Source organism: Ambystoma mexicanum, chromosome 4q, assembly GCF_040938575.1.
Source record: "Ambystoma mexicanum isolate Mex_15411 chromosome 4q, UKY_AmexF1_1, whole genome shotgun sequence".
NCBI lineage: Eukaryota > Metazoa > Chordata > Amphibia > Caudata > Ambystomatidae > Ambystoma > Ambystoma mexicanum.
In genome coordinates, this window is record NC_090928.1 from 122,456,055 (window position 1) to 122,477,864 (window position 21,810).

General features: G+C 45.6%; 1 long non-coding RNA gene across 1 annotated transcript in view; it reads left to right on the forward strand.

Moving 5' to 3' along the window:
• LOC138467535 (uncharacterized) overlaps nucleotides 1–9,541 on the forward strand; it is a 55,175-nt gene extending 45,634 nt beyond the window's left edge. The window contains exon 2 of the long non-coding RNA XR_011268105.1: nucleotides 9,238–9,541. This is a non-coding gene — a long non-coding RNA (uncharacterized lncRNA). The remainder of the gene's footprint in view (nucleotides 1–9,237) is intronic.
• Nucleotides 9,542–21,810: the final 12,269 nt, after the last annotated feature.

Here is a 21,810-nt window from a genome sequence, read left to right on the forward strand (position 1 = left end):
TATACGCGTAGATTAGGAACGCTACGGTTCATTCCGGCATTCAGGGACAACGGTAGGTGGCACTGTATAGCGGATGTTAGTAACAGCGCAACGGGGCTCGTTGGGTTCCAGCGCCGTTACGAACATTCGTAGTAGTGAGAGCAGTGCAGAGAGATCTTCATGGTGTTGCCTGAAGGATTATCGAATTAAAGAGCTTCAGTAAAGGGATCATGAACTATCCACAGGCGCCATCTTGTGGACATATGGCAGAGGCGCAGGCAGAATAGCCACGGATATATAAATAAAAAGGGGGAGAGAAAGAGGAGCTCTTTCTATAGACCTCTGAAGCCACCGAGTGTCCGGAAAGCAGCACCACAGGTGCAAGGAGCCACTGCTGTTATAAGGAAGCGGTGGGCTCAGTCCCAAGTAAAACTAGGAGCAGAAGCCTCACAAACTGCCTGGCTGGGCGGTGATACCCTAAGGTATTGAACTATAAGTCTCTTATTGACGGGGTTAGTCCCAAGACAACCTATATATTATTGCAGAGACTCGCCTAGCTACAAGTATATACATATTTGACAGGGCCAACCCAAGTAAAATGCACGTATATATATATTATACGGCACATTGATCAAGATGAGTGATAACTCAGAGGGATCAGAAGGTCCTCATGTGAGTGGCTTACGCATGAGCGAAGCAATTCAAAGAATGGATAGTGCCGAGAGACCCCATAGGGAGAGGGGCATATTACAGGACCTGGCGGCTTTGTCGCAAGGCAAGGCTCACAGTAAGAAAAGGGGGAAGTAAGAAAAAGACCCGGATGGACTGTAGTGCCCAGACTCCCCCCCCCCCCGGGTTCACCTCGCAGATCCAAAGCGGGGAAAAGAAAGGCGACGTGTCACAAGTTCGAGCGAATCTGATGAGGATTACTGCAGAAGCAGTTCGAAATCAGAGATATACAGTACATCAGAGAGCCAGACCTCCCCAGATGAGGACGAATGGCAGCCCAAAGGCAAGAAAGGCAGGAGGGAAGAGGAGGACCCACAGAAAGATGAGTTCGATCCGGACGACCTGGTGCATCCGAGGTCCAATGAGTGGGATCCTCTGGAAAAGATTGCGGAATATATCAGGAAACGATTGAGGGCACCGTTGAGCAAACAAGCAAGAAGCAAGCTAAAAGCGGAATACCCGAGGCTGAGGGTGCCGGACGGGTGGCCGAGACTCCAGAGATTGATGACAGGATAATCACGTTCCTTGGCAGATATGGGAAGGACGTGAAGAGAGGCATTGACAGGTCCTTTCAGGATAAACTATTGGACATGTTGGGGCCGATTACAAACATCTGGCAGCTGGCTGAGGAAGCCAAATATAAGAAGGAGCCCATGGATCCAGACATTGAGGCTGGTTGGGCACAGAGGACGCTATGCCTGTTGGAAAATGCCAACACGGCGCTGGCCACTGAGAGGAGAAGGTCCATTTTAATTAAATTGGACACCAGGCTAGGTGAGCTGGCGGCATCAGAACAGGCGACTGCAGCAAGGGGCAAGCTGTTGGGAGACCTGTTTATCAAGGATATGGCAAAATTTGCTAGCACATATGCGTCCATGGACAGGGTGCAATCTTCATTGAAGAACATTTTTGGACGAAAGTTTTTTGACAGGGCATGAGGAGGAAAGGACCGCTCTTCCAGCTGCGGCCAGTATAGAAGGTCCTATAGTGACAGATCTAATTGGAAGCAAGAAGACCGAAGATCAAACCCCTTCTTCCCTTCTAGGGGAAGAGGCAGGGGTAGATGTTGGAGAAGTAACAATAGACAACAGCAACAGAATAATTCAGGTGAGAGAAATAAAAGCAGTAGAAAAGGTGGATGTGAGCATGTAGAAAAATGGGAGGACTTATCCTCGGATGCGTAGGTGAGACAGACTGTAAGGTTTTCAGTTGGAATTTTGGCAAGAACCGCCTCAAGTGATGTTGTCGAGGAAGATAAGGTTCAGCAAACAGGACGAAGAGCTATTGGACAGAGAGGTAGAGTTACTCAAGGTAAAGAACGGAATAGGCCCAGCCTCAGAAGGTCTGGGAGGTTTCATAAGCAACCTGTTTTTAGTGAAAGGGAAAAATAAGGTAAGACCAGTGATAAATCTAAAAGGACTGAATTATTTTCTAGTGTACAGACACTTCAAAATGGAAGGGATTCATCTTTTAAGAGATGTCCTTCAGAGATGAGATTGGTTGGCAAGGATAGATCTCAGAGATGCATATCTAACAATTCCGATTCAAAGGGATTAGAGGAGGCTATTGCAGTTTTTATGGAAAGGAGAGAAATTGTCCGTGTCACATGGATCTGTTCGCGTCAAGATTGAACAGGAGGATCTCCAGGTTTTACAGCTGGAGACCAGATCCGGAAGCAACGGCGACAGATGCATTTCTCCAAGTTTGGGGACCACCAAAAGAATATGCTTCCCCTCCGTTCACCATGATAGCGCGTACATTGGCGCAGGTCAGGCGGCAAAAAGCTACAGTGATTCTAGTGACACCGGACTGGCGAGTTCAGGCTTGGTTTCCGGACCTTCTGGAGTTGTCTTACAAGGCTCAAAATTTGCTACAACGCTGAGAGGACATATTGTTAAATCCATCAGGAGAAACTCACCCATTGGTATGGTCAGGGAACTTGAACCTAATAGCATGGGCGATTTCAGGAAGAATTGGTCCAAGACAGGACTTTCGGGGACGGCTCAGGAGTTTATTAGGGAATCATGGGCCCCAGCTACAGGGAGGGCCTACAAAGTGGCATGGAGTAGATGTAGTAATTGGTGTATGGAGAGAAAGGTTGATCCCATACGTACAGATGTAGTACACATAGTGAATTTTTTGGCAGCACAGGCGGCTCAGGCAAAAGCTTACAGGACCATTAACAATTATAGATTGGCGATATCAGCAGGTCATGTGTACATTGAGGGTAGACCAGCAGGTGAGCACCCCCTAGTATGTAGGCTTCTGAAAGGGGTTAGATGCATGAGACCACCCACACCTAGATATTCTCGTTTGTGGAATATGAGTGTGGTATTAAGGATGTTTGAAACTTGGCCAGACAATGAGTATCTTTCTAGGAAAGCGCTGTGGGCTAAGTTAACTACTTTGTTATGTTTGATTTCATGCAAGAGAGTGTCTGATGTGTCTGATGTGAAGGCCTTAGAGGTAAATAGGAAATCCTTTTCACCTTCAGGAGTAGTATTTTATATAGAGAAGAGAACGAAGACAAACATTAAATCGGTTGAGTATATGGCTTTTCCGGGGAAGCCTAAATTGTGTCCGGTTAGGTGCTTGCAAGTATATGAAGACAGGGCGAATATGGTGAGACCCAATGGGGAATATCAATTGTTGATAGCTATTAGGAAGCCTTTTAAAGCTGTAGCATCAGCCACCTTTTCTAGATGGGTAAGGTGGTGTATGGCAGAGGCAGGCATAGATGCAGGTCAGTTCGGAGCTCATTCCACAAGGGGTGCTATGGCATCGTCGGCCTTTATGGCAGGAGCCCGCCTAGAAGATATATTGAAGGCGGCAGACTGGTCTAATGTGGAAACGTTTAAGAATTTTATTTTGGACCAGTAGAACAAGTAGCGTCGTTGGTGGTAAGTAAGCTTTAAACAAGCATAATCTGAGCCTCCGAGTCTTGACATGGAATACAAATTTTCCATACATTTGTTACAGAAAGTCATGATTCTATTAAAGACTCAGAGGCCAAAGATTATTCCACCCAATTTCAATCGCTACAATAAAAATGTGTAAATATGGTATTTGAAGAATGATGTATATGATATTGTAATGTTATTGTTATGTGATTGCCCACCCGTTCATGATGAGATAGCTGATGGTTTATACATGTTTTCGGTACACAAAAAAAGGTTCCTTGGGAGAATAAAGGTATATTTGCAGTTGAAGGCAAACGTGAGTGGTTGTGGCAACTGAAAAGTAGTCCCTAAAGTGAGATACAAGATGGTGAGCTGTTCTGGCCCTCAGGAAGGACACCCTATCCCTAAAAGGGGGGGGTGCCTGTCCCTAGACAGCGGAGGGTGCAACGCCTATCAAAGAGGGATAGAAAGAGAGACTGTCCCTGACTCTTTACAAAGAATGTGGTTATCTATACAACACACTCAATTTTGTAACCAATAGCCTAACAAGAGGGAGGGGCAACCAACGGTGTTAGAGATGAGTATGAGAGGGGAAATAGATCTCGTAGTCATGAGCCAAGCTGCTTCAGTTAGCATGTGGGGACTGGAGTCATCAGGATTTTGAGCAATTTTTAATTACCCTGATGGCTCCACGTTCTCTGCATGCTGATGGTTGCCCAATCGCTGGGGATGTAAAACATAATACATTTTCTTAAAAACACAAAACCCACTAGCTTTTCAGAACTCCCAGAGAGGCCTGAACAGGACATGGTCTAACTCTAGCACTAACTCCAGTAATAGCTCTGGCAGTTATGGACGCCAGGGCCAATGAGTTCAGTTCATTGTTCCTGCACAATACAACACCCCTGCGGTACCTTTTTTAGGCCAGCGCGGCAGAGAACAACGCAGGCCCAGATGGAAAACATAACAACAATCCACTGTGGTCACGCACAGCAGAGGACAGGCAACACTACCACCACCTCCCTAATTGTGAATCAATCATCATACAATCTGACGCAGTCAGAGGAAGAGATCCTGCAAAGGGGCCTCTCTTTCATACCCACAGCACGATATGAACCATTTCAAACCAGGATTGAATGTACCCAACTACTACGGAAGATACACCTTAAACAATTTTTTGCTGATAAAACCAACGATCAACAAGACACCACTGGGTTGCTACCCCTATCGCAGTTCTGCGTACCCTCCAGCACCTACACTGCCGAATCCATCACGTTTTAACAAGCACTTATGAAGAAACTTTCAGAAATCGAGGCAGATATCCCCTTCGTCCATAACAATTGCTCCAAACCTCAACTCAAAGCCCTCTCCGCTTTGGCAAACAATACCTCCATCACCATTAAACCAGCAGACAAAGGAGGGGCAATTGTCATTCGGAACACCAGTGACTACATGAAGATGGTAGAAGCCCTCCTCAGTGACAATGTGAGCTATCACCCCCTCCACAGTGATCAGACAGCATCACTACAGGCACTGATCGCATCCATCACAGAAGAAGCAGAATCAGAATGTTATCTGAGTTCTAGGGAAGCATCTTTCCTAACACCACAGCACCCTAGGATTACGGCCTTGTATGCCTTGCCCAAAATACACAAGGGCATTTTTCCAACGCCCGGCCGACCCATCATGTCAGGGATTCAATCCATCTTGCAACCCCTGTCCCAATATGTAGACTTCTTCATTAGGAGCAAAATCCCCAAAATGAAATCCTACATAAAAGACTCTATGGCTATGCTCATCCTCCTTGACTCCCTGACATTCAACCCGGAACTTGACTGGCTAGTTACCATTGATATTGAATCCCTTTACACAAAGATTCTGCAACAGGAAACTCTGACCATGCTCAGTGAACTCCTTGACTCAAGGAGCTGTATAGGGTACCATCTTCCTTCATATCTTCCCTGGCCGAGATAGCACTCACGAGAAACTACTTTGTGTTCAATGACCAATTTTATCAGCAGGATTCCGGCACTGCCATGGGTGCAATCGTTGCACCCAGTCTAGCCAACCTGTACGTCAATTCTTTTGAGCTCAAGTACATATACCCACAAACTAATCTGTTCCATGTAAAATTGCTCATTTGGCGTCGCTACATAGATGACATTTTTGTCATCTTCAGAGGAACAAACGAAGAACTCATAGCATTCCATGCATGGATTAATGCACAGAAGATCCATCTCCAATTTATTATGGACAAAGACAAGAGACAGACCCATTTCCTTGACCTAGCAATTGCAGCATCAGAGGGAGGGCTCATCTCCAAGGTCTACCGAAAAGACACTGACAAGAACTCGTTGCTCACATACTCCAGCTACCATCCACAATCGCTAAAGGACAATTTACCCTTTGGACAATTTTTGCGCTATCGTCGCCTTTGTAGCAGAACCAACGACTACACTACCCAGGTTAAAATCCTTAAGAACCAGCTCATCCAGCGTGGCTACCCACAGAGAATCGTCAACAACACATGCAAAAGGGCCAGACACATCCCACGCCCATGCACACTGGAGCAACACAAGAAGAAGAACGATGACCCCCTGATCACAGCAGTACTGAATTACTCTCTGCTTCTCAACAAAATAAAAAAGGAGATTAAGTCCCTGTGGCCCATCCTCAACACAGGCACATCTACCATACCGCCATCATGGTTTGCACTGAAAAGAAGATGCAACCTGAGAGATGGACTGGTCAAAACAGTACGAGCAGATGCAGGCACTGCGTCAGATAAGCAAGGTACACTATGGAACAAGAATCACCCAATGGGACACAGTCCATGCGGGCTATGCTCCATGTGCAAACAGACCACTCGCAGTACCACGGTAGATATAGGTTGCAAGACACTGTGGGTCCAAAAACATTTTACCAACTGCAATGCCAAAGGTGTGGTGTACATGATGACCTGTACGTGCATTCTGCGCTACATCGGCATGACTGCCCTTGAGGTCAAGAAACGCATGATTGAACATAGATCCTGCATTAGAACCAAAAAACTGACAGAGCCCACGGTTCCACATTTCCTGGTCGAGGGACACACAGCTGAAACCTTTAAATGGACCATCTTGGAGAAGATTAAGCGTCCCAAACGAGGAGGGAACTACCATGCCATGGTCTTTGCACAAGAACAAAAATGGATTTTCCGTCTAGATACCTGCAAACAAGGCCTGAATGAGGCCATGCAATGGCAGGAGCCTGCGGTCCTACAACACTAAGGACAACCCTGTCTTTAAGCTTCTTGAACCACTCTCATGCACCTGCCCTTGAGCAGCTGGCCCATGCTGCCAGATTTTGCCAGCATCAACGCAACCGGTGGCCCAACGATCTCAACAATGATTTTGAACCATCACGCTCTATACACAGCAAGGCCCAGTTGGCTACCGTCTTTCCTTCAAATCTGACATCTCATGTGTTTTGCTTCAGCCACACCTGGCACACCTCCCTGGCGTGCCTCAGCCTCTGCCACATGGTAATGCAAACACTCAGCTTACCCCATCCCTCAGTTGGCGCTGTACGCCAGCACCCCATCATGGACCACTATGGGTTAGCATGTGCAGGGCAATGCGCCAATGCAATAGATACACCACACATTTCTGTGTCCACCAATACATATTAACTGTGTCTTTTGTTTAATTTTTACCGGTTTGCCCTTGCTTTCTGACGGGCTGCACACCTTTATCCAACCATGCAGCTGTTTTGGATTTTCTTGACTTTTTTTGCGAGACTTTTTTTTGCAAAATGTTCTCATCTCTCGGCACACCCACACCCTCTGTTTTTTGCATAACCTAGCATTCACTGCCTGCGTTCGCATCAGCCCTATGTGCACAGATGCGATAAGAAACCTTCATATTTACAATCCGCCGAGTGTCAGCGCAGGGCTCGCCTTCTCCCTGAAGGCTTGACCACGCCCTCCTCCTCCGGCGCTTGCACACCCGCGATACAGTGCGCCTGGATTGGAGAGATGTCTGTCGACCTCCGAATTGGCACCATCTGATTGGCCGCGCTCTCGCTGAGCAAGCAGGCCATGCCCCCTCTCCCACGTTATATGGGGAAGACAGCAACATCTGCAGCTGCTCACAACGCTATAGGCGTTCTTCCAGTGAGCAGGCTGCAGCGGTTCTCCTAAGAACCTAATCAGGTACGTTCTCCTGACCTCACGGTTCAACTATCTAGCCACTGCTTGTTCATAGGGAACACAGGCAGTTCTATCTTACGCTGTCCTTTCTGTTGCAGGCTCCGATCCCTACGTGATTACTATGCTGTTTCCTGAATCTTACATGCCTCCTGGACCACAAACATGGATCCAGGTAGGCCATTTTTTGATCCACCATCTTTGAAACAGCTATGTCACAAACAGCGCTAGCACTGAATGAATTACCAAGCATGATATAGATCTAACGTGACACAGGCATCACTTTTCTATAAAAAATAGGGTCGCACTCCTTTGCCAGCCCATTTTGAGTGTCTCCCCCCAACCCCCACTCTTGCCCCCCCTTCCCCAACCCCTCTCAGGGACAAGTTGTCTAGCTTTTTTAGCCACACCAAACAGTGACAATGTTTCTGACAGAGAGTGAGCAACCCTGTACTGTATAGCAATCACCAGCCATCAAATTAGATTCTGAGCAGGTTCTGGCTGCACCACTCTGTAACATTGAAACTTGAGGAATACTTATGCCCCTCTTGCAATGTTATTTGTGTCTCCTCTCCAGGATTCCAAGCAGCCTGCTTGTGCTGCCCGATTTAGAGGCCAGCAGGAAGATCTAATTGACCAATTTGTATAGAAATTTGTGTCCTGAAGAAGATGGTCTAAACCATCAGTGCACCATCGAAACCGGTCGACCAGATCTGTTGTGGCTCCACAACAACACCACGAGATATCCCCGATATCAGCAGGGGGTACTGTGATAACTTACGAAGAACCTACATAGCATAGGTTCTATCCATAGCAAACCCCATAGCTAGTGGGTTTTGTGTGTTTAAGAAAATGTATTATGTTTTACATCCCCAGCGATTGTGCAGCCATCAGCATGCAGGGAATGTGGAGCCATCAGGGTAATTAAAAATTGCTGAAAATCCTGATGACTCCAGTCCCCACATGCTAACTGAAGCAGCTTGGTTCATGACTACGAGATCTAATTCCCCTCTCGTACTCACCTCTAACACCGTTGGTTGCCCCTCCCTCTTGTTAGGCTGTTGGTTACAAAATTGATTGTGTTGTATAGATAACCACAATCTTTGTAGAGAGTCAGGGACAGTCTCTCTTTCTATCCCTCTTAGATAGGCGTTGCACCATCCGCTGTCTAGGGACAGGCGCCCCCACCACCTTTTAGGGATAGGGTTTCCTTCCTGAGGGCCAGAACAGCTCACCATCTTGTATCTCACTTTTGGGACTACTTTTCAGTTGCCACAACCACTCACTTTTGCCTTCAACTGCAAATATACCTTTATTCTCCCAGGGAACCGTTTTTTGTGTACCAGTACATTTGTTCTATGGTTTGGGAAGGCAGTGGCATTCCCGGCTCTTCAAGCCTAATTGACCCTTTTGTTTTTTCCCGGTTATACATGTTTTCAACAGGGGCAGAGCAGAAGACAACACCTTGAGAGGGTAACAAGATGAAGTTAAAGTCGTCTACCGGTTGGGGCGCAAGTTTGGATGTACGTTCAGCAAAAGAAAGAGGAAGGACTATGGTTGCAGCAAGTGTTAAAGAGGATGTGAGGAGTTGTAATTGGACTGAGAAATCACGTGATGTTAACAGCTTATGAAAAACAGTCTACAAATTCACTGGTTTTGTTGGGAATTGTTTTTTTGTGTTATTTGTTTTTTATAATTATTTTGTTGAAATTGCTGCTCGAGTAGTAAAGAGAAGTTGAGAGCATAATCTTTCGCCTCCGAGTCTTTAAAATAATCATGACTTTCTGTAACGAATGCATGGAAAATCTGTATTTTTTTGATAACATGATTTGGAACGCACATATACTGAGTGGATACCATTTTTGATCTAACCATTTGTGATACTGAATCGTACTTTGTTGTAGGTGGGGTTATAACCCATGATTTCACAGCAAGCAAGGTGGATTATATCCACATGTGAACAAATTACAAGATTGGGTATTTGAACATTGACATACATGTCTGTTATTTTATTTTATTATTATTTTTTTTTTAAATGTTTTAAACTTTTATTGTTGTTTTTCGATACAAAATTATCTTTACAACAATTCTTAAAGTTATTTTTAAGACATTAATGACTTATAAAAACAACATAACACCATAAAACATTCTAAACAGCACAAAATGACTCCCACAGCAATGATACTTTGCACAAAACCATATTTATAAGCTAGGTACTATGGATGTATAGCTTACATGTCAGCGCATTATCACTTCCTCCATAGGGTGTGAAAGTTATAATTGAGTTAAAATCAATAATTTCACCATCGGAATAAACGTACTTTTAATATTTCATCTTTTACTGTATGTATTTGTATGCATTTAGTTTTTGTATAGCGCCGATAGCCCGCAGGCATCAGGGCGCTTGGACATACAACACTGCTACTACATGACGGATAACATATAAAATAACTACGGCCTAATAAGTACCCCTGGAACGTTCACTTCCTCCGAGTTCTCATCTAAAGAGGTATGTCTTCAGCAGCTTCCTAAAGGTAGAATGATTTACTTCCGACCTCAGGGGTTCGGGGATGCTGTTCCACAGTTTAGGAGCCAGCACGAGAAAAGATCTGCCCAGCCCGGATTTCAACTTGAACTTAGGCACGATCAAGAGGCATTTACCCCCCAAGCGGAGACTTTTACTGGGATTGTAGGGCACTAGGCTCGTCTTCAAGTACGCAGGAGCTATGCCAAAAAGGCACTTGTGAATCAGGCAAAGAGCCTTGAACTTTATACGTTCCTCTACTCTGAGCCAGTGCAGAGAAAGCCGCTCTTCGGTAACATGGTCTTTCCTCTTCAGATTTTTCACTAAACTAACCGCATTGTTCGGATCACCTGACAGCTGGATAGGTCCTTAGATGAGGCCCCCAACAGCAGGGCGTTCCCGTAGTCGAGCCGTGATAAGATAATGGCTCTGGCTATCGTGGCCCTATTAGCCTCATTAAGCAATGGTTTGATGGCTTTCATAAGCCTGAGATAGTATGTTGTGTTTTTTTGGAGATAACTGGTCTGGGCATGAGAGTCGACTGCAGAGTCGACCATCATACCCAGAGTCTTCACCTTAGGGACCACATGAATAGTGGCATTCTTAATTTGGAACAAATTATACTCTGCTCCCAGATTTTCCAGCAGACGACTGGGGCCAAACAACATCAGTTTGGTTTTTGCATCGTTCAGGCACATCCAATTTGCCTTCATCCAGTCATCTATTATCTTATAAACCCTGGCGATCACTTCACTGTCCGTGGCGTGATTCCTACCCCCAACTCCAAAATGAGTTGCGTGTCGTCTGCATAGTTTGTAAACGACACTCCAGCTTTCACCAATAAGCTACACATTGTGCGCATATATATGTTAAACAACATTGGTGATAAACTGGCCCCCTGTGGCACTCCGAATAAAATGTCACATGGATCGGAGAAACTGCTGCCCCAATGGACTCTCGCTTGACGATTAGATAGAAAGGACAGAAGCCAGTCGATGGCTCCCTCCGAGCAGCCAACATTCTCTCTAAGCGCCTTGATGAGAAGGTGGTCATCCACCAGGTCAAAAGCGGCACTTAGGTCCAGGAGCATCAACATCCCCAGCTTGTTTTCATCCAACAAACTCAGCATCTGATTCTGCAAATCCAGCATGGCTGTTTCAGTGCTGTGAGATGCTCTGAAGCCTGATTTTTGCTGGTGCAAAATCTCCTGGTTCTCTACAAAGTATTGAAGTTGCTGTGTAGCTACTTTATCTAATAGTTTGAGAACAAAATTCGAGTTAGTTATGGGACGAAGGTTTACGGGGTCTTTGGGATCTAGGCACGCTTTCTTAACAAGTGGGGTGATAGTGACTTTCTTCAAATCTTTAGGCACCATGCCCTCTTGAAACGAGGAATTCACTATTCTCCGAAGGATAGGAGCAAAAATGTCTTTGTGTTGGAGAATGATACCAGGGGGCAGGATGTTTTCTGCGCGGGTAGTAGGTTTCATGCTATTCAACACCTCTAGCAAATCTGCCTCTGAGATGGGATCGAATTTAAAGATCTGCTCTCCGGCAAATACGTCCTCTTCTATGGGACAGGTCACCTGTTTAGAAGACGTTCTTGCCTTGATAATGTTTTGTCTCGCCTTTTCTGTTTTGGCTTGAAAGGCATTGAGCACCATGTTACAGTCCTCCTCTGAGGGCATAAATGGGGGGGTGAGAGATGCTGGTTTTTCAATGCTCTTCAAAATATTGAAGAGTTTACTTGTATGATTGCCAGCAAGCTCAATTTCCGAGTTGAAGAAGTTAGCCTTGGCTGACTTGATTTTGTCTTTATATTCCCTATCCTTCCTTTTCCAGCTCACTTTACTATCTACCGATTTATCTGTAATCCATTTTCTTTCCACGGTCCGTTTTTCATTCTTCAATAAAAGGAGCTCTGGGGTATACCATTTTTGGCTGTTGCTATTTCTCCTAGCTAGCTTGGTAATGAGCGGTGCCTCAGATTCTACTAACTCAAGTAAGTGTTTGTTATATTTGTCTAGCAATTCAACACATGTGTCGTGATCCTGAAAGGAACACAGAATTTTATCTGTACAGGACTTAAGCTGTAATTCATTTATATTTTTAAAATTTCTGTTGACTACCTTGATGTGAGGATTATGCTTATGTGTGTAGCAAGGCAGTTTTAGGTTACCCAATATCAAATGATGGTCGCTCCAAAGACAAGGAGTGGTACTGCAGTTTTGTAGTGAGATATTATAACCACACAGGCAGTCTAACTGGTTTCCCTGAGGCGTGGTGGGATCATTATTAAGAACTATGAAGTCAAGGTTATTCAAAGCTTTTTCCAACGCTATAGCCCCCTTGTCCTTCTTGTTCCCTCGCCAAAAGTTCAAGTCTCCCATGACAACCGTTGACACATTAACAGATCTCAATGAGTTTAGGTGAGAGCAGAGTTCCAGAGAGAAGTCTGAAACCAATGACGGTGGTCTGTAAATAACTATCAGGTTAAGGCAGTTGTTGGGTGAAAAGATCAGTTTAAGGTGCAGAACCTCGCACCCGCTGAATTCTATAGACACCTTAAAAGGTTTAAGACTGTTCTTGGCAATTATTGCTACCCCGCCTCCCCTTCCCTGCACTCTATTGTCGTAGTAAATAGTGTAGTTTTCTGGTATAGCCTGCTCACATGTGGGCCCCACTGGGTCTTTGAGCCAGGTTTCAGTTATACAAAGTATATCAAAATTATTAGAGGTTATCATGTCTTTGATGTTAATAGCATGTTTGTAAAGGGAGCGTGTATTGAGAAGATCGATGTTAAGGCACAGCAGCTTCTCCGTACCCTCCCAGAGAGGATCAACAAATGAATTCCCCTCCTTCTCATGGCTTGTGGCCTCCTCCCCCTCCAGCAGGCTTGCTTGCATTTCTGCAACTGACGCCTGCATGTCTCTCGTCCCTGCTTACCTAAGCACTAGGATGCGCCGAGTGATCCTACGTAGCCCGTAGAACGGGGAAAGGAAAATAGAGGTCGCAGCTCCAAGTTACACCAAACGCCGACATGTCCGGCCACAGACCGGCACAGACCGGCTTGCCTCCTTCGCGCCGGCGCATTCGCGCCGGGTTTGAGGCTAAGAAGCAGCTCTGAACTACAAGGCTGCTGGGTAATGTAGTTGATTACCCAGACAGTCCGTGCAGGGAAACAAGCACAGTTAAAATCAAACAAATTACAACTCTAGCGGCACAGTACAATTGTGATCTAGTACGTAGCCCCAAAGATTGGTTACTTCAATAGCACAATTACGTAAGTTAGAGCTAATAAACTAAGTTGCTTAAAACAAATTTAAAAAACGAAATACGGCAAATTGCATTACGGCGCTCTAAAATAAATGTTACTTGAGGTAGGTGAATGACAACGGACTTAAATAGTCCGGCCAGACCGGCACAGACTGGCTTGCCTCCTTCGCGCCGGCGCGTTCGCGCCGGGTTTGAGGCTAAGAAGCAGCTCTGAACTACAAGGCTGCTGGGTAATGTAGTTGATTACCCAGACAGTCCGTGCAGGGAAACTAGCACAGTTAAAATCAAACAAATTACAACTCTAGCGGCATAGTACAATTGTGATCTAGTACGTAGCCCCAAAGATTGGTTACTTCAATAGCACAATTACGTAAGTTAGAGCTAATAAACTAAGTTGCTTAAAACAAATTTAAAAAACGAAATACGGCAAATTGCATTACGGCGCTCTAAAATAAATGTTACTGAGTGCACTTCCACCTCATCAACCGATAAATCTCACTGCTCATCCGCCGATCCATCTAGGCGGAATTTCTTACAATTTAGGTTCTTCTCAATAACATATAACAGTTGTACTAGATCAATGATCAGAGGAATTCTGATGCCCCACATACATTGTAACCAGAGCATTTCACTTTGATAACCTGTTATTTCATTTTGATATTTCATCAAGTTAATTTGCCGTGCTTTAGCAAAGAAGACACAATATACAACAAGATGTTTCAAGGTTTCTTTTTGGCGATTTTTACAAAATCGACAACCTTCATCTTCTAAAAATGCACTATTTGACCAATTCTTAATCCGCTCTGATGTTGGTAACAAGTTGAATTTGAATCTCATATAAAGAGAGCGTATTTTATGGCCAGGACACTGTCTCAGGTAAGGCAATAGGGGTGACTGTTTGTTCCGAAACTTAGCATACTCTTTAAATAAAGTATATAACCCAATTTTGTCTGAGTTCACTGCCCAGTCATATTGTATGAGCCTCACCTTTACCACTTGAGGACGTTTTGTTAGATCTTCCCCATCCATGGCTAATAATGCAAGATTCTCTTTACAACCTTTTCCTGCTTCAGCTATAGATGCTGGAACACCCTTCTTTAACATGTTGGCAAGATCTTCATAGAGGGAGTTTGGCAATGGATCTAGCATTTTTGCATAGGACGCAAGCTTACGCCATAGATATTTAGTAGCAAGGGATGTCAGTCCCAATTCATGTATAATAATCGAATTTGGTAGTGACATAGGCAAATGTAATACTTTCTTCCATATTTTCCCCTGAATTTTGTTTAACATCGGACCAATTTCCAAATAGCACAGATGTAAGTGTCACGCCTCAAGGAACCTGGCGGCTTTGGAAGAAGTGGAAGCTGCGCCCGACATTGTGGATTCCATCACGTTTTGGGAAACGCGCTGTGCAGGTCTAGCTGTCGTGGCGACGTTCCCGACACCAGTATTTATTCCTTTCACTTCCGGGGTCGGGTGCGTTGCAACATACAGTGTTTCGTCCTGTTTTCCAGCGCTGCTGTTTTTCGAGTAGTTTTTCCTTTTCCGCCCGTTGCCCTTCCTTTCCTCTTTCGCCCCTTTTTTTCTTCCCTTGTTTTCCTTACCTCTTGCCGGGGTTCTCCCGCATACTTTGCTCTTCCTCCCTGGTCTGTTCCGTTCCCGTCTCTCATCCTTCCCCCCCTCCCGTCTTGTGTGTTTCTCGTTATACTTACTCTGTTGATTTCTCCCTTCTGGTGTTGTGCTTACCTCTCTTGGTCCTCTTCTTTAGCCCTCCTCTGTTCCTATCCTGCTTGATATTTCCGTGTACTGACCGCTGCCTGCCTTGCGGATTGCCTCTCCTAGCCCTCTTCTGACTATCCGTGCTGGAACTATTCCACTTACCTGGTCTCATACCCGATTCTCGTTGGAATCTATTTCTGGACGGAGTCCACCAGCTCCTCTCCCTCTGCTGCTGATTCCGGAGTGTGTTAATAGCTACATCACTGCGCTTGAAGATTCTACTCTTCCGGGGTTTTTTGTGCCACTGGCTTTTTCCCCATTGACCAGCGACCGAGGAGGGTTGCCACAGATCACCCAAAGGGTGTCCTACCTTGGTCGTCCCTATCTTCAAAAAAAAGGGGTGAAGACTCGAACAAAGGACAACCCGAAGCTGACTCAACGCCGGAGACTTCGAGGTGAGGAGGAAGGGGAGGAAAGGGAGTCTGGGGCATCTCAGGAGGAAGAGGAGATTACAGACCTTCCTGACAGTTTGCAACGCCACAAATTCGACATGGCCACTCCGCAGCAGGTTCAGGAGCTAGTAGCTGCAGTCCAAAACCTGAGCCTGGAAGTCCAGAATCTTAAGGGCGCTAATGCTGCGCTACAACAGAGGATAGCAGAGCGGGACCCACCGACTACCGACTTGCCTCCCCTACCGTTAGTTTCTGGGAAGTTTGATGGAACGCCCAAGAGATTAAAGGAGTTCTTGGATGCGATAAAGAGTGGAATTCCGATGCCTCCAGTTCCTCCTCCTTCGGCACCACCTCCCTCTACTCGTCTCTCTCGAGAAGAACCTATGCAGATCGGCATCACCCGCTCCCCTCTCTCGGCTGAAGAACGCAGGAGGAGGCGTGAAGGGAGTCTATGTATGTACTGTGGATCTTCGACTCACTTACTTCGAGACTGTCCTGATGTACATCCCAGGCGCTCGGGAAACGAGCACCCTCGGTAAATTTGGGGACGTATTACAGAGGGAAGGATTCCAGTCCCTTTGTTACCCTCTCAGTCACCACTTTGGAGAGTTCTGACGATGCTTGACTCATGGTGATGGCAGTCACCCTTCTGATTGGCCAGACCTCCATACAGACTCAGGCCCTCCTGGATTGTGGAGCCGCAGGAAATTTCATTGATACCCACTGGGCAGAGAGCCAAGGACTGACTCGGATAGACAAGACCGAGGATCAGAAGGTGGAGGGAGTAGATGGCGAGCCTTTGAGCTCCGGCCTCATTACCCATTCTACTGAAATTCTCACCATGCGCATCATGCAGCATACAGAACGCCGTTCCTTTGATATCATCAGAGCTGCTCACTTCCCTTTGATTCTAGGCATTGGATGGTTGCGCCGGCATTATCCCACCATTGACTGGTCCAGAAACCTGTTAAGTTTTCATTCCACCTTCTGCAAGGCAAGCTGTTTGCCAAAACCAACCTTTTCTACGGTTCAAACTTCCTGTGGGGTTGAATCTAAGACCATAGATTGTTTACCATCCTATTTGAGAGGGTACACTGAAGTGGTGACGGAGAAGATCCCTCTGGAGCTCCCTCCTCGCAGACCCGAAGACTGCTCTATTGATTTGCACCCAGGTGCCTTGATCCCATTTTGTCGCATGTAGCCCTTGACAATGCAAGAAAGGCAGTATCTGAGAGATTACCTTGACAAGAACCTAGCCAATGAGTTGATCAGACCATCCAAATCTCCTGCAGGTGCCTCTTTATTCTTCATTCCCAAGAAAGACACTCAAGAGCTACGCCCCTGTATAGATTACAGAGGATTAAACAAAGTAACCATTAAGGACAGATATCCTATGCCCCTCATCTCTGAAATCATTCATGCCGTGCAGTCAGCCACTGTGTTTACAAAACTAGACTTACGCAATGCTTACCATCTGCTTCGTATACAATCCGGAGATGAGTGGAAGACAGCCTTTAGGACTCCCTTTGGTTTATATGAGTATCAAGTGATGCCCTTCGGCCTTGTAAATGCTCCATCGATATTCCAACGTTTTATGGACAGACTTTTTTCGGATCTCCTGGGACACTCTGTCATCATTTATCTCGATGACATATTGGTCTTTTCCCACACTCAAGTAGAGCATAACACTCATGTCAAGGAGGTTTTTCACAGACTCAAAGACAACCATCTATCAGTAAAATAGGAAAAGTGTGTGTTTTCGGCGATGTCCATATCATATTTAGGATACATTCTTTCCTCAGAGGGAATTGCTATGGACCCTCAGAAGGTCAATTCCATTCTCGAATGGCCGTCTCCTAAGTCTGTTAAAGACATCCAGAGATTCCTTGGATTATCGAATTTCTACCGGAAAATTATCCCAAACTTCTCACAACGGGTACTCCCGATGACCTCACTTCTTAAGAAATCTTCCTCCCCTTTCCAATGGTCTCCTCAAGCTGAGGAGAGTTTCCAACAACTCAAACAAGCTTTCTGTTCAGCTCCCATATTAAGGCAACCTGACCAGCTCCGTCCCTTTATAGTGGAAGCTGACGCTTCTTCTGCCGCAATCGGTGCAGTATTACTGCAGGAGTATGAGGGTAAGGAACATCCGGTGTCTTATTATTCCAAAACACTGAACACCAGTCAACGTAACTACTCTGTGATAGAGAGGGAATTGCTGGCTATGAAATTAGCGTGCACAGAGTGGCGACACCTCCTCCAAGGTGGAGAACACCCTTTTACCCTCCGAACGGATCATAAGAATTTGCAGGTGTTGCGTCAATTTGAATGTTATAACACAAGACAGGCAAGGTGGGCTCATTTTTTCGTCCAATTTGATTTCAATATTACTTACATCCCGAGTGAACAAAACTTAGTGGCTGATGCCCTGTCCCGACGCAGTGACTATCTGTCTGAACAAGAAGCTACCACAGATTTGATGTTTGCAAGATCTCAGAGAATAGGAGTGGTGTCTACGTTCCTGCAACAGGTCAAGGACGATTCTGGAGGGAGATTTGAAGCAGAAAAACATAGCGACAAGACAGATTATGTAATCAAGGATGGGCTATATCTGATCAACGACAAGTTGTATCTGCCAACTTCGTCTTTAAGGAAGACAGCATTATCCTGGTGCCATGATACCAAGATTGCGGGTCATCGTGGCATTCGTAATACTCAAGAACTCCTATCAAGATATTTTTTTTGGTTTGGCCAAAGATGAAGGAAGAGACCAGACAATATGTTCAGTCTTGTGTCACCTGTCTTCGTAACAAGTACTCCACACAATGGCCTCTAGGATTGTTGGAAGCCTGTGCCATTCCTACAGGCCCATGGACCACTATATCGACTGACTTCATCGTAGAGTTGCCAGAGTCTCAGGGTTGTACCTGTATAATGGTGGTCATCGATTCATTCACTAAAATGGCGCATTTTTCGTCTCTACCTGGGGTACCTTCTGCGTCTCACATGGCTGAGGTTTTCTTGAGAGACATATTCAAGCTACACGTATGCCTACTAAGGTCATCTCAGACCATGGTAGCCAGTACACCTCTCATTTCTGGTCTGCCTTATGCAAGAGATTAGGCATTGAAAGGGCATTGACCTCTGGGTTCCATCCACAATCTAATGGACAAACTGAACATCTAAATGGAACCTTGGAGCAGTATCTCCGGTGTTTTGTCAACCAACAACATGATGATTGGGTCCAGTTACTCCCGACGGCCGAATTCTCCTATAACAACACTTGCCACTCTCCCCTCTGTACTAGCCCTTTTTCTTGTACGTACGGTTATCATCCCTGTACCTTTCTTCCCTTGACCAACATTGAGTCCTCCGTGCCCTCTGTGGAAGCTTCATTAGCGACTATCCGAGAGGCTCATACCAAGGCTAGGCTGGGACTCATAGAGGCTCAAGAGAGAAATAGATCCCAAGCTAATAAACACCGGAGACCGGTGCCCGATTGGGGAGTTGGTTCCAAAGTGCTTCTGTCCACTAAATTCTCACCACGTTGGGTACGTCCATCTAAGCTGTCCCCTAGATTTATTGGTCCATACAAGATAACACAAGTAGTCAACCCAGTAGCCTTTCGCTTACAGCTGCCTACACTATTACGTCGCGTACCCCCGGTGTTTCACACCTCACAATTGAAGGCCTTCATGGAAGATAAGTGGTCCCGAAAAAGGAATAACACTCCGGTCCCTCCGGATCCCGCTGAAGACATCTATGAGGTATCCCAAATATGTGACTCTCGATATCATAAGGGACTTTTGGAGTACCTAGTCCACTGGAAAGGATACCTGAGGTCTGAAGACACATGGGAACCCAGATCACATTTAAATACTCCCCTCCTGTTACATAGGTTCCATTTCAGACACCCAAATAAACCTGGTGGGGTGGACCTTAGGAGGGGGCATACTGTCACGCCTCAAGGAACCTGGCGGCTTTGGAAGAAGTGGAAGCTGCGCCCACCATTGCAGGTTCCATCACGTTTTGGGAAACGCGCTGTGCAGGTCTAGCTGTCGTGGCGACGTTCCTGACACCGGTATTTATTCCTTTCACTTCCGGGGTTGGGTGCGTTGCAACGTACAGTGTTTCGTCCTGTTTTCCAGCGCTGCTGTTTTTCGAGTAGTTTTTCCTTTTCCGCCCGTTGCCCTTCCTTTCCTCTTTCGCCCCTTTTTTCCTTCCCTTGTTTTCCTTACCTCTTGCCGGGGTTCTCCCGCGTACTTTGCTCTTCCTCCCTGGTCTGTTCCGTTCCCGTCTCTCCTTCCCCCCCTCCCGTCTTGTGTGTTTCTCATTATACTTACTCTGTTGATTTCTCCCTTCCAGTGTTGTGCTTACCTCTCTTGGTCCTCTTCTTTAGCCCTCCTCTGTTCCTATCCTGCTTGATATTTCCGTGTACTGACCGCTGCCTGCCTTGTTGGATTGCCTCGCCTAGCCCTCATCTGTTTATCCTGTATCGGAAACCACTTCTTGTTGATATCCCGGTGTACCGACCACTGCCTGCCTTGCGGATTGCCTCTCCTAGCCCTCTTCTGACTATCCGTGCTGGAACTATTCCACTTACCTGGTCTCATACCCGATTCTCGTTGGAATCTATTTCCGGACAGAGTCCACCAGTTCCTCTCCCTCTGCTGCTGATTCCGGAGTGTGTTAATAGCTACATCACTGCACTTGAAGATTCTACTCTTCCAGGGTTTTTTGTGCCACTGGCTTTTTCCCCTTTGACCAGCGACCGAGGAGGGTTGCCACAGATCACCCAAAGGGTGTCACTGTGGGGTCCCACCTTGGTCGTCCCTATCTTAAAAAAAAAGGGGTGAAGACTCGAACAAAGGACAACCCGAAGCTGACTCAACGCCGGAGACTGTTGGCCTCGAAGTCGAGGTGAGGAGGAAGGGGAGGAAAGGGAGTCTGAGGCATCTCAGGAGCAAGAGGAGATTACAGACCTTCCTGACACTAAGCCATATATGATAATTGCTTCTACTTTAAGTTTGTAAAAGTCAATCAGAGGAATCATGGAAAAATTACAGATTCGTGAGTAGTTTAATTTCATTTGGGCAATCAACGGCATAGCCTTGATTGAGATTTCTACTTTCCATTTATCAATCGAATCAAAGTTATTCAAATTATACCCCAAATAGATCATACCCAAAGCACGTGGAATCGGGAGCCCCCTATTATTCCATTGGTATCTTACGATCTTCCGGTTGTTTGTGAACACCAAGATATGTGATTTCTTTGGATTTAGCTGGAGATTATGATTCTCACAGAATTCTGCTAAACATTCTAGTTTGTTTTGAAGCCCAAAAGGCGTGAGATCAAACATAATCAAGTCATCCGCGAATGCCAACCAGTCCAAGCTGAGATCCCCTAGTTTAACCGCAATGGAATTGCACGTTGACCAAATTGTAGCTATCTCAGATAAGTACAAATTGAACAAAGTTGCTGCAAGGTTACAGCCTTGCTTTACTCCTATGTAGGTTGGAATAATAGGTGTTAAACAGCCTTCCTTGTCAATCTTGATCCTGTAACGTGTGTTGGAATGTAACATTATGATCATTGCTATCAGGTAAGGTGGAATTAGAAGGTCTTGCAACCTTTGCCATAATAGTTGCCTGATTACAGAATCAAATGCCCCGGATATGTCCACTAGTGCTATATAGATAGGTCCCTGACCTTTCTTCCTGGCAAGTTTCAATAGGTGTGCCAGCAAAGTTGCATTCAACTGTGTACCCATTCCTTTGCGAAACCCGGTTTGGAACCGTGAAAAGATTTTGTGTTTTGTGATGAAATCATTTAAGTCCTTTAATATTAATGCAGCAAAAATCTTTGCGGAAATATCTATTAGTGCTATGGGTCTAAAGTTGGTGGGATCATTCAACGGGCCCTTTTTATGTAATGGAATTATAATCACGGTTAACCACGACTCGGGCACTTTCTTTGTTTTGAACACCCCTTCCAACCTCCTTAAGATGATTTTTGCCCATAACTTCGGGTCATCCTTTAT